The following is a 12,873-nucleotide window of genomic DNA, read 5'->3' as shown; positions in this document are numbered from 1 at the left end:
ACAATTAAATTACAAAACAATTACTAACATTCATTTAATTTACAAAACATCAATCACTAAAATATTCTCAATCCCCAGGGGTGTCCACGCACTTATCTGCTGAATTTCAATTCACTAAATGCTCCATAGGATCCTGCTACCGCAATGTAGCATCACTGAGGGACACAGGGCCGTCGAAGCTTTGCCCCTCAGGTTATCCTGCATTCAATCCTGATTACAGACGAAGTTCTACCAGTGCGCTGAAGTCCTGCTACGTAAAAGAGCAGGTGTCACTCATTAAGCATGTCAACACAATTTTGGGTGATGCGCAGGCCAATCCCAGCTGAAGCCAAAGCCTTGACACAGTCAACTCATCTCGCTGTCACCTACCAATGCAACATAGGAGCAGGAATACCATACCCAGCCAGCTTTCTAGAATTGCACATGCCATGCACTCTGGGTTGTTGTCAAACCCCCCCACCCCTCCGCCACAAGCCCACAGTAGTGACACCTCACTTGCCGTGGGCACCCTATCAACCCAGATGTGGCCATATCTTGCAAACACTGATGCTGCCTAGTGCTTTAACAACTCTTGATGCTCTTGTTCAATATCTTACCCGAGATGCATACTGCTTCAGAGATGGCACCATCCCTCCAAAATCCACAGAAGGAATACTGCATAGTCACCCACGACATATCTTAAAACCCACTGATGCCGCCTAGAGCTTTAACAACTCTTGATGCTCTTGTTCAGTATCTTACCTGAAAAATATACTGTTCCGGAGATAGCACCCATCCCTCTAAAAATCCACAGGAAGGATACTGCATATTGACACACAACCTATGTGACTGCCTCCATTCTGGAATGTCCTGAATATCACTTAGCAGAATGCCAAAAGTACATCAAGTTTGTCGTGTAGATGCTTGCTATGAATATTGACCAGTCATAATAGGCTTCATCGTGAAAGCAAGATTGCTAGATGATTTGCCTTATTTTTAATCATCGGATAAGTCCAAAATAGAAGATACATTTTTTTAAAGATATTTTCATTTGCAGTGCATGCAATTAGTGCAGTTAGTATAACTTATCTTATGAACATCACTGTGTACATCGCTGATGGTGTTAAGCTCTGAAGCCATAAATTGTCAACACGCCCGACATGGGTCCATGTTTCGAACGCTACTGTTCTTTTTCAAGGGCTAAAGATCAGCATCTTTGAGATGAAACAAATGTTATCTCAAGATTAATATAGACGATCATAACAGTATTTAAATAACCTTTAGTGGGCAATACATGAATGTTGAGAAAACAGTCAAACACTTAGGGGCGGATTTTAAATGCCCTGTGCGCGTAAATCCGGCTGGATTTACGCATGCAGGGCCCTCGCGTGCCTATTTTGCATAGGCCCCGGGACGCGCATAAGTCCCGGGGCTTCGTAAAAGGGGCGTGTCGGGGGCGTTGCGGAATGACGCGGCGTTTCGGGGGCGGGGGCGTGGTCGAGGCCTCTGGACCAGCCCCCGGGTCGGATGATGGCGCGCAAGCAGTCCGCTGGCGCGCGCAGATTTACGCCTGCTTTCAGCAGGCGTAACTCTGCCAACAAAGGTAAGGGGGAGGGGTTTAGATAGGGCCGGGGGGGTGGGATAGGTAGGGGAAGGGAGGGCGAAGGAAAGTTCCCTCCGAGGCCGCTCTGAAATTGGAGCGGCCTCAGAGGGAAGAGGCAGCGCGCGATGGGCTCGGCGCGCACAGGTTGCACAAATGTGCACCCCCTTGTGCACGCCGACCCCGGATTTTATAAGATACGCACGGCTACGCGCGTATCTTATCAAATCCAGCGTACTTTTATTTGCGCCTGGTGCGTGAACAAAAGTACGCGCGCGCGTATGTTTTTAAGATCTACCCCTTACTGTATTTGTAGTCCTTAAAGATCTAGGATTTCAAAACATGGCATTTCCGCGTTTAGTTCCTGTGACAGCGCCGGAAATGTTGGCTTAATATATGCAAAGATGACATAGGTGATCACAATCAATGGTGACGTAAACACTATCAGGTGAGTGTATACCATTCAACCGCGAGATTTAAACCATTGGAATGAACTGAATTTAATTTGTAAATCCATTGTGCTCTCTATAATTGAGCGCAGCCTTAGTATTTCCTCCTCTCGGATTTTTGTGAACTAATTCAATCACACGCCATTTGATATCTTGAAATAAATAATGGTGCTGTATACAGTGAGATACGATTGGAGCTTGAAGTTTAGAGGTGACTAGGCAGCTGCGGTGTTCAGTGAGTCTAGTCTTGATAGACCGTTTGGTCCTCCCCACATAGAGAAGGGGGCACGGGCATTGTAAAACATAAATCACGTTGGTAGAAGTACAGTCTGTGTGATAAGCAGTATGAGTTTTGCCATGGGGATCGGTCCAAGCAGAGCCGGTAATAGCTTGGTTGCAAAAAGAACATCTGTCACGTCCAATGGCCTATGGTGTTATCTTCAGAAATATTCGAAGAAAGAGGCAAATAAGAATGGATTAATAGGTCTTTCAAATTTTTGCCCCGATTGTAAGCAATTGTAGGATAATTACTGAAAACAGAATGCATTTTTAAAATGGGCCAATGATAAAAAAATTAATTCAGAAATCTGAGATGAAAATATAGATTGAAGCAACACTCGTTAGGGGGAGTTTCTTCTTGCTGTTTATTATCAAGAAGCAACCACTCACGTTCTGCATTATAAGCCCTTGTAAGCTTTAACATATTTGAGTGGATAGCCACGTTGTAAAAATTTCTGAATCATGATTTGAGACTGTGTGGTGAAATCAGTTTTGTGAGTACATAGATGGCGCAGTCGGAGAAACTGACTGATGGGTAAATTCTTGCGTAGATTAAATGGATGGAAACTAGAAAAATGTAAATAGGTGTTCTTGGTGCAGGACTTCACAAATAAATTGGAAATAAGATGTTTATCTTCTTTTATAATAAGAATGTCAAGAAATTCAATTTGCTGAAAATCATAATGCATGGTAAATTGTAGATGACTGTCTAATGAGTGAAAATAATGAGTGAAGGTTCATCAGAATTCCAAAGAAAAAAAAAGACGTCCTCAATGTAGCGATACCAATGGGAAACATTACAAAATTCAGATGCTCCATACAAAAAACTTTTTTCAAATGCTGCAACGTACAGATTTGCTATGCTGGGGGCCATGGTGGCCCCCATTGCAGTTCCTTGAATCTGTTTGAAAAAAATATCTTGAAAAATAAAATAATTTTCAGTAAGAGCTAGTTGCGCCAACTTAAAAATAAAATCTGAAGGTATGCGATGTGGTCTGGGTCTTTGTTCCAACATGTCTAACACTATTTGTAAAGCTGCTGTTTGTGGTATGTTGGTATAGAGGGCTTGGATATCTACGGTGACCAGAATGGAATCTTTTACCTGGTGAATAAATTGTAAATTTTTGAGCACATGTTTGGTATCTTTGAGAAAAGATGCTGCTTGAGGTATAAAAGGCTGTAAAAAAGAAATCAACGAATATTGACAATGGTTCTAAAATGGAACCTACAGTAGTGACAATGGGTCGCCCAGGAGGGTCTATGATGTTTTATGGACCTTGGGTACCATATAAAAAGTTGGTATTGTGGGGGAATCGTTTGTTAAAAATCTGCGTTCCCGTTGGGTGAGGAAACCTTGAATGACCAAATCATCCAGGATAGTTGATACTGTATCTTGTAATGTAAGAGTGGGATCTTGCGATAATTGAACATAACTAGATGAGTCACTGAGGTGTATTATTACTTTGTGTATATAATCTTCTTTATTCAAGAGGACTATAGTCCCTCCTTTGTCAGCTTGTTTGATGACTGACTTCTTGTCACGCTTCTTGTCTTCTTCTTTGGATAAATTATATCTTGGAGAAGATGACTGTTGTTCTAGTGAACGCAGATCACCAAGAATTAAAATAAATGTTTTAATGGCAGGATCAATAATACCCGGTAAGAGCCACTGAGACTTGGGTGCCACAACTGAGAGGTGACAACCTGTGTCATGCTGTGCAAAATATAAAGATATTTGTAATTTCCTGAAGAATTGATATAGCTGACATCTAGTTTTAAACGGATCATAATGATAATATGGGACAAAAGAAAGACCTTTCTGAAGAACTGTGTTTTGTATGGCTGATAATTGAAAACGTGATAAATTGATTACGATTGATTGCGATTCTGAGACCATGTCCACGGCCGCTGATCCGTGTCTTGCCAGGAGGATTGCCGAGGTTTCCAAAAAAAAAAAACCGTCGTCCTTGCTAACGAGAAGTCTTTAAGGACTACAAATACAGTAAGTGTTGGCTGTTTTCTCAACATTCATGTATTGCCCACTAAAGGTTATTTAAATACTGTTATGATCGTCCATATTAATCTTGAGATAACATTTGTTTCATCTCATAGACGCTGATCTTTAGCCCTTGAAAAAGAACAGTAGAGTTCGAAACATGGACCCATGTCGGGCGTGTTGACAATTTATGGCTTCAGAGCTTAACACCATCAGCGATGTACACAGTGATGTTCATAAGATAAGTTATACTAACTGCACTAATTGCATGTACTGCAAATGAGAATATCTTTAAAAAAATGTATCTTCTATTTTGGACTTTGACCGATGATTAAAAATAAGGCAAATCATCTAGCAATCTTGCTTTCACGATGAAGCCTATTATGACTGGTCAATATTCATAGCAAGCGTCTACACGACAAACTTGATGTACTTTTGGCATTGATTGTTATTTTATGTCCTGTATATCGCCATGTGCCTGTCAAACCCTCTATCCCGAAACCTATGGTTTTTTTGTTTGTTTTTTTTATGTGGGATGCAATGGGAATATGGCAGTCCTGAATCACCCAACTGCTGGGGGGCCACTAAGCTCATTTCTAGAGGATAAATAAATAGTGCTAAATTGCCTAGTGTTTGGTCTGGAGACCTTGCCATAAGAAATGTAAACTAACAAAAACAAAGTTGTTAAGAAGATATGAAACGCCCACACTGGCAAGAATATACCTGCTCAATTGCATATCGGAGGGTCTGCAGACCTTGCAAATAAGGAAACAATAGCTTTCATAAAAGGCAATGCTGGAAATGCCATGAGGACTTGCAGTCAAATCCATAAGCGCAGGGAGATTATGTGCTCATCATATTACATGGTAGCTTTTTAGGTGACCTCAACCGCATACCTATATTACAGGCTAGAACAGGATGGCACAATTCACACTTCCATTCACCTTCCAGAACAAGGTGATTAACCACAAGATAGCACCAATGCTCCACCATCCATGATTACTCTTGGATGAATACTCTAAGAACTGCCATGTCTGGCACACAAGGTCATTAACTGTAGTACGCGCTCGTGGAAGAGAAAAGAAAAAATGGTGTGAAAAGAGCTACTACTGTTAGAGGCTGTTTGAGAACACCTATAACAATGACACAATGACACTTTTAGGCAGCATACTTTCTCTGGGTGCCCATCCCCACACAAACTGGAGCACTCGATCCTGTCCTCTTCCATATACCAGGCTTCTGACTGCTGGGGTACGGTGCTCCCGGGTCCTGTACAGGCCGGATCGATGCTGCTCTACTGAAGGAGGGCGGGCAGCAGGATGCACAGGGCCCCCACACTGGAGATACAGTGGCCTCCAAAAGGAAGGGGGTGCAAAACCCAATTTAATCCACCATGTGGCTGAAAAGGCCTTCCCATAAGTGCTGCCTTACTTGCACGAGTCCTGTCCGCTGGAGTGCTATTGAGAAGGTTTTGGTTTTTTTTTAATTAATCATGCCCACACCTCGCAGCAGAAGGACACACCGCCTACTTCCAAGCTCTAGCCTGAGAATCCCTAACCTTAGAAGGGGTTCCTGCTCACAGATACAAATACAGCTGCTGTCTAGAAGCAGCGGTTCCCATAGCTTAACACCCCTTTCTCGCAGGCACCAGGCGCCCAGGTAAGCTGTGATAGTGAGGAGCACTGGAAGCAAGACCTTACCTGCCAGAACAAGAGGCTGGGGAGGCAGGCCAGCTCACCCTTAAACTCTGTTTGCTGGCCCAACCCTCCAGCCCCCGTTCCCTCTCTTGCTCCAGAGGCAGGGCACCTCACCACTTGTGGCCTCCCTGCTTCAGTTGGGGGCGGGTTGGCTCCTGAAACTGTTCAAAATAAAATGCAAACAAGAACACACACGTGAAAAAGGTCAACATGATACGGAGCAATTTTTTTCCATACTGTGACATTTCTAAAGCCTTAGCCATCTGAGTATACAAGTGAAATACTGGAATTTGGCTGGGGCAAGTACACTATTCTTAAGCCAAAACAGAAAAGAAATTGTCTTTACATGGTATTTTGGATAAAAAGCAAGCAGCATAGTGTTTAATATCTAACATACAGAAACCAAATCTTCCTGTTGCCAAGCCAAAAAGTCAGTATTTTAGCCTTTTGTTCCAATAAAAATTGGTTTCCCTTGGAGAATTCCAGTATTCCTAGCACAAGGATTAAATATCAAAATTGATGAAAAGTAGTTTATTTAAATATTAAAAAATAAAAGATCATTTTTTTTGTTTTTAAGCCTTCTATTAGGGGTACATAGTGACATACACAGTAACATAGTATTGACAATAGAAAAAGACCAAATGGTTCATCCAGTCTGCCCAGCAAGTTTCTTATGGAGATAACTGCAGCTACATGCAGGTTACCCCAAGCCTTATGTAAAGGGTAGTAATATTAACAATCAAGATGAGGCACTGTCAAATCCATATCAAAATTACTGTTATCCACATTTTTACAGGGTGAACAGCCTTCTGGATAATTCAAATAGTGCTGCTCGAATGTGCTATGCTTTTGGACTTGGCTGTAAAAGCAGTCCTACCCTTTTTCTCTAATGTCTGCATACCAGTACCCTGGACCATAAAAATCTGGGCCCTGCCCTTTAACCCTGCCAAAGTGGAGAGCGATGTTGCAGATGCATCAAAATCATGAAAGCTAACTGGTTAAGGGTAGTAATCCCCATGCCTTCTGTGAGGGGTAGTAGCTGCCGCGCCATGCAGGTTACTCCCTTGCACATTTTTCTTCGTTTCTACCTCTAGCCTTTAGGGATCCACAGTGTTTATCCCATGCCTTTTGGAATTTATTTACATTTTTTTTTTTTTGTCTTCACCACTTCTTCCGGAAGGTCATTCCATGCATCCACCACCCTCTCTGTGAAGAAATATTTCCTGATGATGGTCTGAGTCGGCCCCCCCTGGAGTTTTATTTCATGATCTCTAGTTCTACTGCTTGGTTTCCAATGGAAAAGGTTCGAGGATTGTCCATCATTAAAACCATTCAGGTATCTGAAGGTTGTTACTCAATCTCCCCTGCACCTCCTCTCTTCCAGGGTATACAAATTCAGATTCTTCGGCCTCTCCTCATAAATCTTCTGATACAGACCCCACACCACTTTGGTCATCCTTCTCTGGACCACCTCTGTCCTGTCTCTATTCTTTGTGAGATATGGTCTCCAGAACTGAATGCAGTTTGCCATATGAGGCCTCACCAAGGACCTGTACAAAAGCATTATCACCTCCTTTTTACTGATTCCTCTCTCTATACAATCCAGCATTCGTCTGGCTTTAGCTATCACCTTGTCACATTGCTTCGCTGCCTTCAGATCACCAACCACCATCACCTCAAGGTCCCGCTCCCAGTCTGTGCATATTAGTCTTTCACCCTGCATCGCATACAGCTCTTTTGGATTACCACACCCCAGATGCATAACACTGCACTTCTTGGTGTTGAATCCCTGTTGAGATCACTCTTCAAGCTTTCTCAAATCATTTTTCATTCTCTCTTCTCCTTTAGGTGTATCCACTCTGTTGCAGATTTTAGTATCATCCACAAACAGACAAACTTTACCTTCTGCCCCTTCTGTAAATATAGATTTGGCGAGTATCTGTTAATGATCACAACTGGAAAATCTGTTAACTGGGTGTAGCAAAATATTTTTTACTAAATTGTTAATTTTCTCTCTTTTAGGTATCTTATCTCTTCTGTTTTAGGTGCCTTATGAAATGGCTGTAAAATATGTAATCATCATAAGTAGCAGCAAACGACCTAGCACTTGAAGATAATGGTATGGCAGTGTGTACTATCTGCTGTAACAGTTTGAGTAAGAACATCTTGAGGGCTTTAGGCCAGACTATTCTGAAAGCCGCTAAAAATAAATAAATAAATAAACGGAACCAAATTTGGAACAATTCCAACACAAAGGCCACTGGAAAAATGGAGTAAGCATTTCAAAATAGTAAAATCAAACTATTCTGGCACAGATCATGCTACTCAGATTTCATCCACAAGCAGAAACTGCAAAGTCTGTAAATAAAAAAACACTCTGCAAAGCATACCCAGCAATTCTACTACAAGCAAAAAACAGAAAGCAAGTCTATATAGAATCAACATAGAATCTAACTGAAATATACGACTGTTTTGTCAGTTAGAAAGGAAGGACAACTGAATTTAGTTATGACAATGAAAACAAGTAAAAGCATTATGAAATCACAAACTCAATATTCAGTTGGCAGGAACCCATGATATAGCGGAAGGAAAGCGTCACTTGAGTTACTACAGAATACTCACCAAAGCAGGGAAAGTGAGGCTTGTTGCAGTATAGGCACAGCTCATATGTACAGAGCAATAAATGTATCTTACAAAAGAACATCCGGAATAAATATTTAGAATTTGCAGCTGATTTATACACTAACATTCTGTCATCAATCCTCAGTCAACAAGTTACTTTTAAAGAAAAAAGTTTCAATCAGAATTTGGAAGTATTACAGATTCTGTCTCCCACGCCTCCTGCCTCTTCAGAACAAACATTATTTCTCTTTGGATGCACATCAGACTTCAAACACAACAAGCAAGATAATGAGCTAATCATATCAACATACGAACCAGAACATGAATTACTCTTTTGGCTTGACACTACACTAAAAATCCTCAGTGAACTGCTACAACAAACTCTGACACATTGGCTTGAGCATTCCACAAAGTTTGTTCATGTTCCTAAGCCTCTAATATGGTGGCCAACAGCTGCAGGAAGACTATGATGACTGCTATGAATCATCAATTCAACTGAAAGTAGTAAGTATTACATAGGACATGATGTATGAGGTCCGAAAAAGAAAGAAATAGACCACAGACATATTACCTGGGACTAATTCCCACCACTGATAAGGTCTATAGAATTGGTTCAATTGCTAAACATAGGTTGCCACTCACTAAATTAAATGCAAGTTTAATGAATAAACGATTCCCTATCAAACTAAATACTTCAATACAAGAACTGGGATAATGGCAGTGGCCACCAATTATAGTAACCAGGACGTCGTCTGCAAACATCGACAACTTATATTCTTCCTATCTGATGCATAAACCCTGAATATCTCGGTTCGCTTGCATTTTAATTGCCAGGGGTTCAAGATATAAAGCAAACAGGAGTGGCAAGAGCGGGCACCCCTGTCGAGTCCCGCGACATATGGGGAAAACTGGTGAGTACCCCCATTAACCTTAATATATGCACTAAGCTGAGTGTAGAGCTTTCTAATCCATATAAGAAAATTCTCCCCAATCCCAAATTTCTTTAACACTGAAAACAAATAATCCCAGTGAACGAGATCAAAAGCTTTTTCCGCATCTATCGTGAGAAGCCCCAGTGGGATCTTAGATTCTCTAGCCCGCCACACCAGATCTACTACCCACCTCACATTATCCGCGGCCAGTCTCCCGGGTATAAACCCTGTTTGATCCGGGTGGATCAGTTGCTCCACCAGTCTACTTAGTCGCTGGGCCAGAATCTTTGCCAGAAGTTTTAAATCTAAGTTCAGGAGTGAGATAGGTTTATACGACCCACAGAGGGTGGCATCTCGTCCAGGCTTAAGTAACACTGTTATTCCTGCTCTATTTGATTCATTAGCTGTATTTCCCTCTCTAAGCAGTTCATTGAAAGCGTCCACCAGGGGAGGGGTGACCACATCAACCAACTGCTTATAAAAGCCTGCCGTGAAGCCATCCAATCCTGGCAACTTTCCCATCTTTAAATCCAGTATTGCATGAATTACCTCCTCTACCGTTATACTTTTATTTAAGCTATCCTGACTACCGTCGTCTAGTTTGGGAAAGTTGACCCCCTCTAGATAAGCATCAATTTTAGCTTGGGTGATATTGAATCGAGGTGCATACAGTTCTTCGTAAAATTGAGAAAAGCAAGCTCGGATCAGATCATTATCTGTTACTATTTGTCCCTGTCTATCTTTAATTTTCAAAATCTGATTCTGCTGGGCCCTAGCCTTAAGCGACCGCGCCAGTATTTTACTCGCCTTATTATCTCCTTCAAAATGGTCTTGTCGTATCCTGCATCCAATGTATGAAGCTCCTGGCAAAGCCGTTCAAGTTGCCTACCAAGATTAAATTCCTTTTATGCCGTAGTTCTAACCTCCCAATTTTATACAATAGTGTCTCCCTTGTCTTTTCTCGTTCTTTGTGTAACAATGAAGCTCGGGATATCAATCGCCCTCGAGCCTCGGATTTAAAGCAATTCCAGATTGTTTTCTTGGAGACCTCTCCTGTATTGTTTTCCTCCAGATGATGACCCATCTCTTCCTTCAACTTAGTACAGAAGGAGGCTTTCATTAAGCTTCCATGGTCCTTTAGTTCCCAGTCTAAACTCCCTTTTTAATTTAATCCACACCGAAGTGTGGTCGGACCATGTTATAGGATCGATATCGGTGTGCAGAACCTTGCTAACCAGAGCTTTATCAATATAAAATCAATGCGAGTGTATACTTGATGTACTTTAGAGAAGAATGTATAATTCTGTTCTGTAGGATGTAGAAACCTCCAAATATCAATTAGTCCCCAGTCTGTCATTAAATTCTTGATGCCCGCTCTATTAGCCTTAGAGGAATCCCCCCCCCCCTCCCACTGTGATCTAGATAAGGGTAACGGGTCAGATTAAAATCACCCCCTATAATTAGAGAACCTTCCGCCCACTAATGTAATATGCCAGAGAAGGTTTCCAAGAACTTCCCCTGCCCTTGGTTAGGACAATAAACATTTCCTAACATATACAACTGGTTGTCTAATTTAAACTTCACTATTATATATCAACCATTAATATCTCGGATAACCGACAATACCTCCACTACCAGTGACTTTGCGAACATCACTCCCACCCCGCAATATTTATTTAGCTTATTAGATGGTGCAAAGAATTGACATGGAAACTGCTGGGATATTAACAAGCGTTCATGTCGTTTTCTGACATGGGTCCTGGCAAAGGATAATATCCACATGCATGCTAGTTGCATCAGACATTAATTTTTTCCTCTTGAGATAGGTGTTAAGTCCCCTCACATTCCATGAGAGAATTTTAAGCTCTGCCATAAAGCAAAAATCTCAGATCTCTCTCCCGTGCAAAACTGTCGAAGTCATCCCCAAACCTTAAACCAGGAATTGAAACCTCCCCTCCCAGGATACCAGTCCTTAGTCCTCCCACGCTCCCTGTTAGATACTCTTAGAGAAACCAACATAGCCCCCTCACCCTTCCCCGATTCCCCATCCCAGTCCCCCCTCCCTCCATCTCCCCCAGCGCCCATCTCCTTCTTGAGGAATGACCACTCCAATCGCCCCCAGGCGCCCGCCACCCGACCCTTATAGTATAACTGCGTAAATCAGAACGCACATTTGTAACCAAAGGCATCTCAAAAATTTATAACTTGTTACTTGTGAAGCCAAAGGAACCCTTTCCATATATGACAGCGTGGGAAAGGGATCTGCACCGTCAAATTGCAACAAGTGACTGGGAAGTCTGTTATGCTGCCATTAGGAGAAGTTCTATCTCTGCCGTCATTATTGAACAAGGATATAAACTATTATTCAGGTGGCATCTCACTCCCATTCGACTTGCTAAATTCTCTGGTGCAGGGAATGGGAAAATGTTGGAGAGGTTGTGGCCTTGTCAGTACCTATTTTTACATGTGGTGGGAATGCCCAAAGGTGGTAGAATTTTGGGATAATGTTAAAGATTTGATTACAACACTGGTAGGTGCTAATATGGAGCTAGATCCTGCAGATGTGCTTTTGGGTATTTCTCCGTTAGGGGCCAGAGCCCCTGTACCATTCATAGGAAGACAGGTGTTGATAGCAGCCAGGGGAGCTTTGGCTTACTCATGGAAAGAGTCGCATGTCCTGAAGCTTCATACGGTTACACAACGGCTACAGAAAGTTTATTTTTTGAACCACTTAACCATTGTAAGACATAAATGGATACATACATTTGACAAAATGTGGCAGCCCTATGTGCAGAGATGGAATCCCATAACCCAGAGTACAGATGTGAAGGAGTCCTTAGTGGCAAGTATGGCGTTGAAATGAGAGGTATTCAGCCTAAGCTCCTACATACACCTTGTCAGGGAGGGAAACCGGGGGGGGGGGGGGGGGGGGGAGGTAGAGGGTGGGAATCTTTGGTATAAATGATGTAAACAACAGAGACCATTTGGTGTATATCCAGTTATTTTCAAATTTGCGCAGTAGATAATGGTAACTTTCTATTGGTATGCAGTTTTTTTAGATATCTATATTCCTGTCATGTTAAGCCATGATATGTTACGATATGCTATGTATGTTCCGACAATTCATCTGTTGAGTTTCAACACCTGTTGTTCAATAATAAAATAAAAATCATTTATTAAAAAACAAAAAAAACAAGAGCAAAGGGTACCAGCAAGGTCATGAAAACCCCAAGGAACATAAAGAGGGTCTAATAGCAGATCAACAGTGGCATGAAAGCTACCTAGACACCAAGAGAGAGGCAAAGGTCACTAAAAGTGC

The 12,873-nt window shown here is 41.9% G+C and overlaps 1 protein-coding gene across 4 annotated transcripts in view; it reads right to left on the bottom strand.

Moving 5' to 3' along the window:
* Nucleotides 1-12,873, bottom strand: part of WDR37 (WD repeat domain 37) — a 298,132-nt gene that overhangs the window by 141,691 nt on the left and 143,568 nt on the right. The gene's annotated exons all lie outside the window — the stretch shown is intronic.

Source organism: Rhinatrema bivittatum, chromosome 2, assembly GCF_901001135.1.
Source record: "Rhinatrema bivittatum chromosome 2, aRhiBiv1.1, whole genome shotgun sequence".
Classification (NCBI taxonomy): Eukaryota; Metazoa; Chordata; class Amphibia; order Gymnophiona; family Rhinatrematidae; genus Rhinatrema; species Rhinatrema bivittatum.
This window is presented reverse-complemented; position numbering and strand designations above follow the sequence as displayed.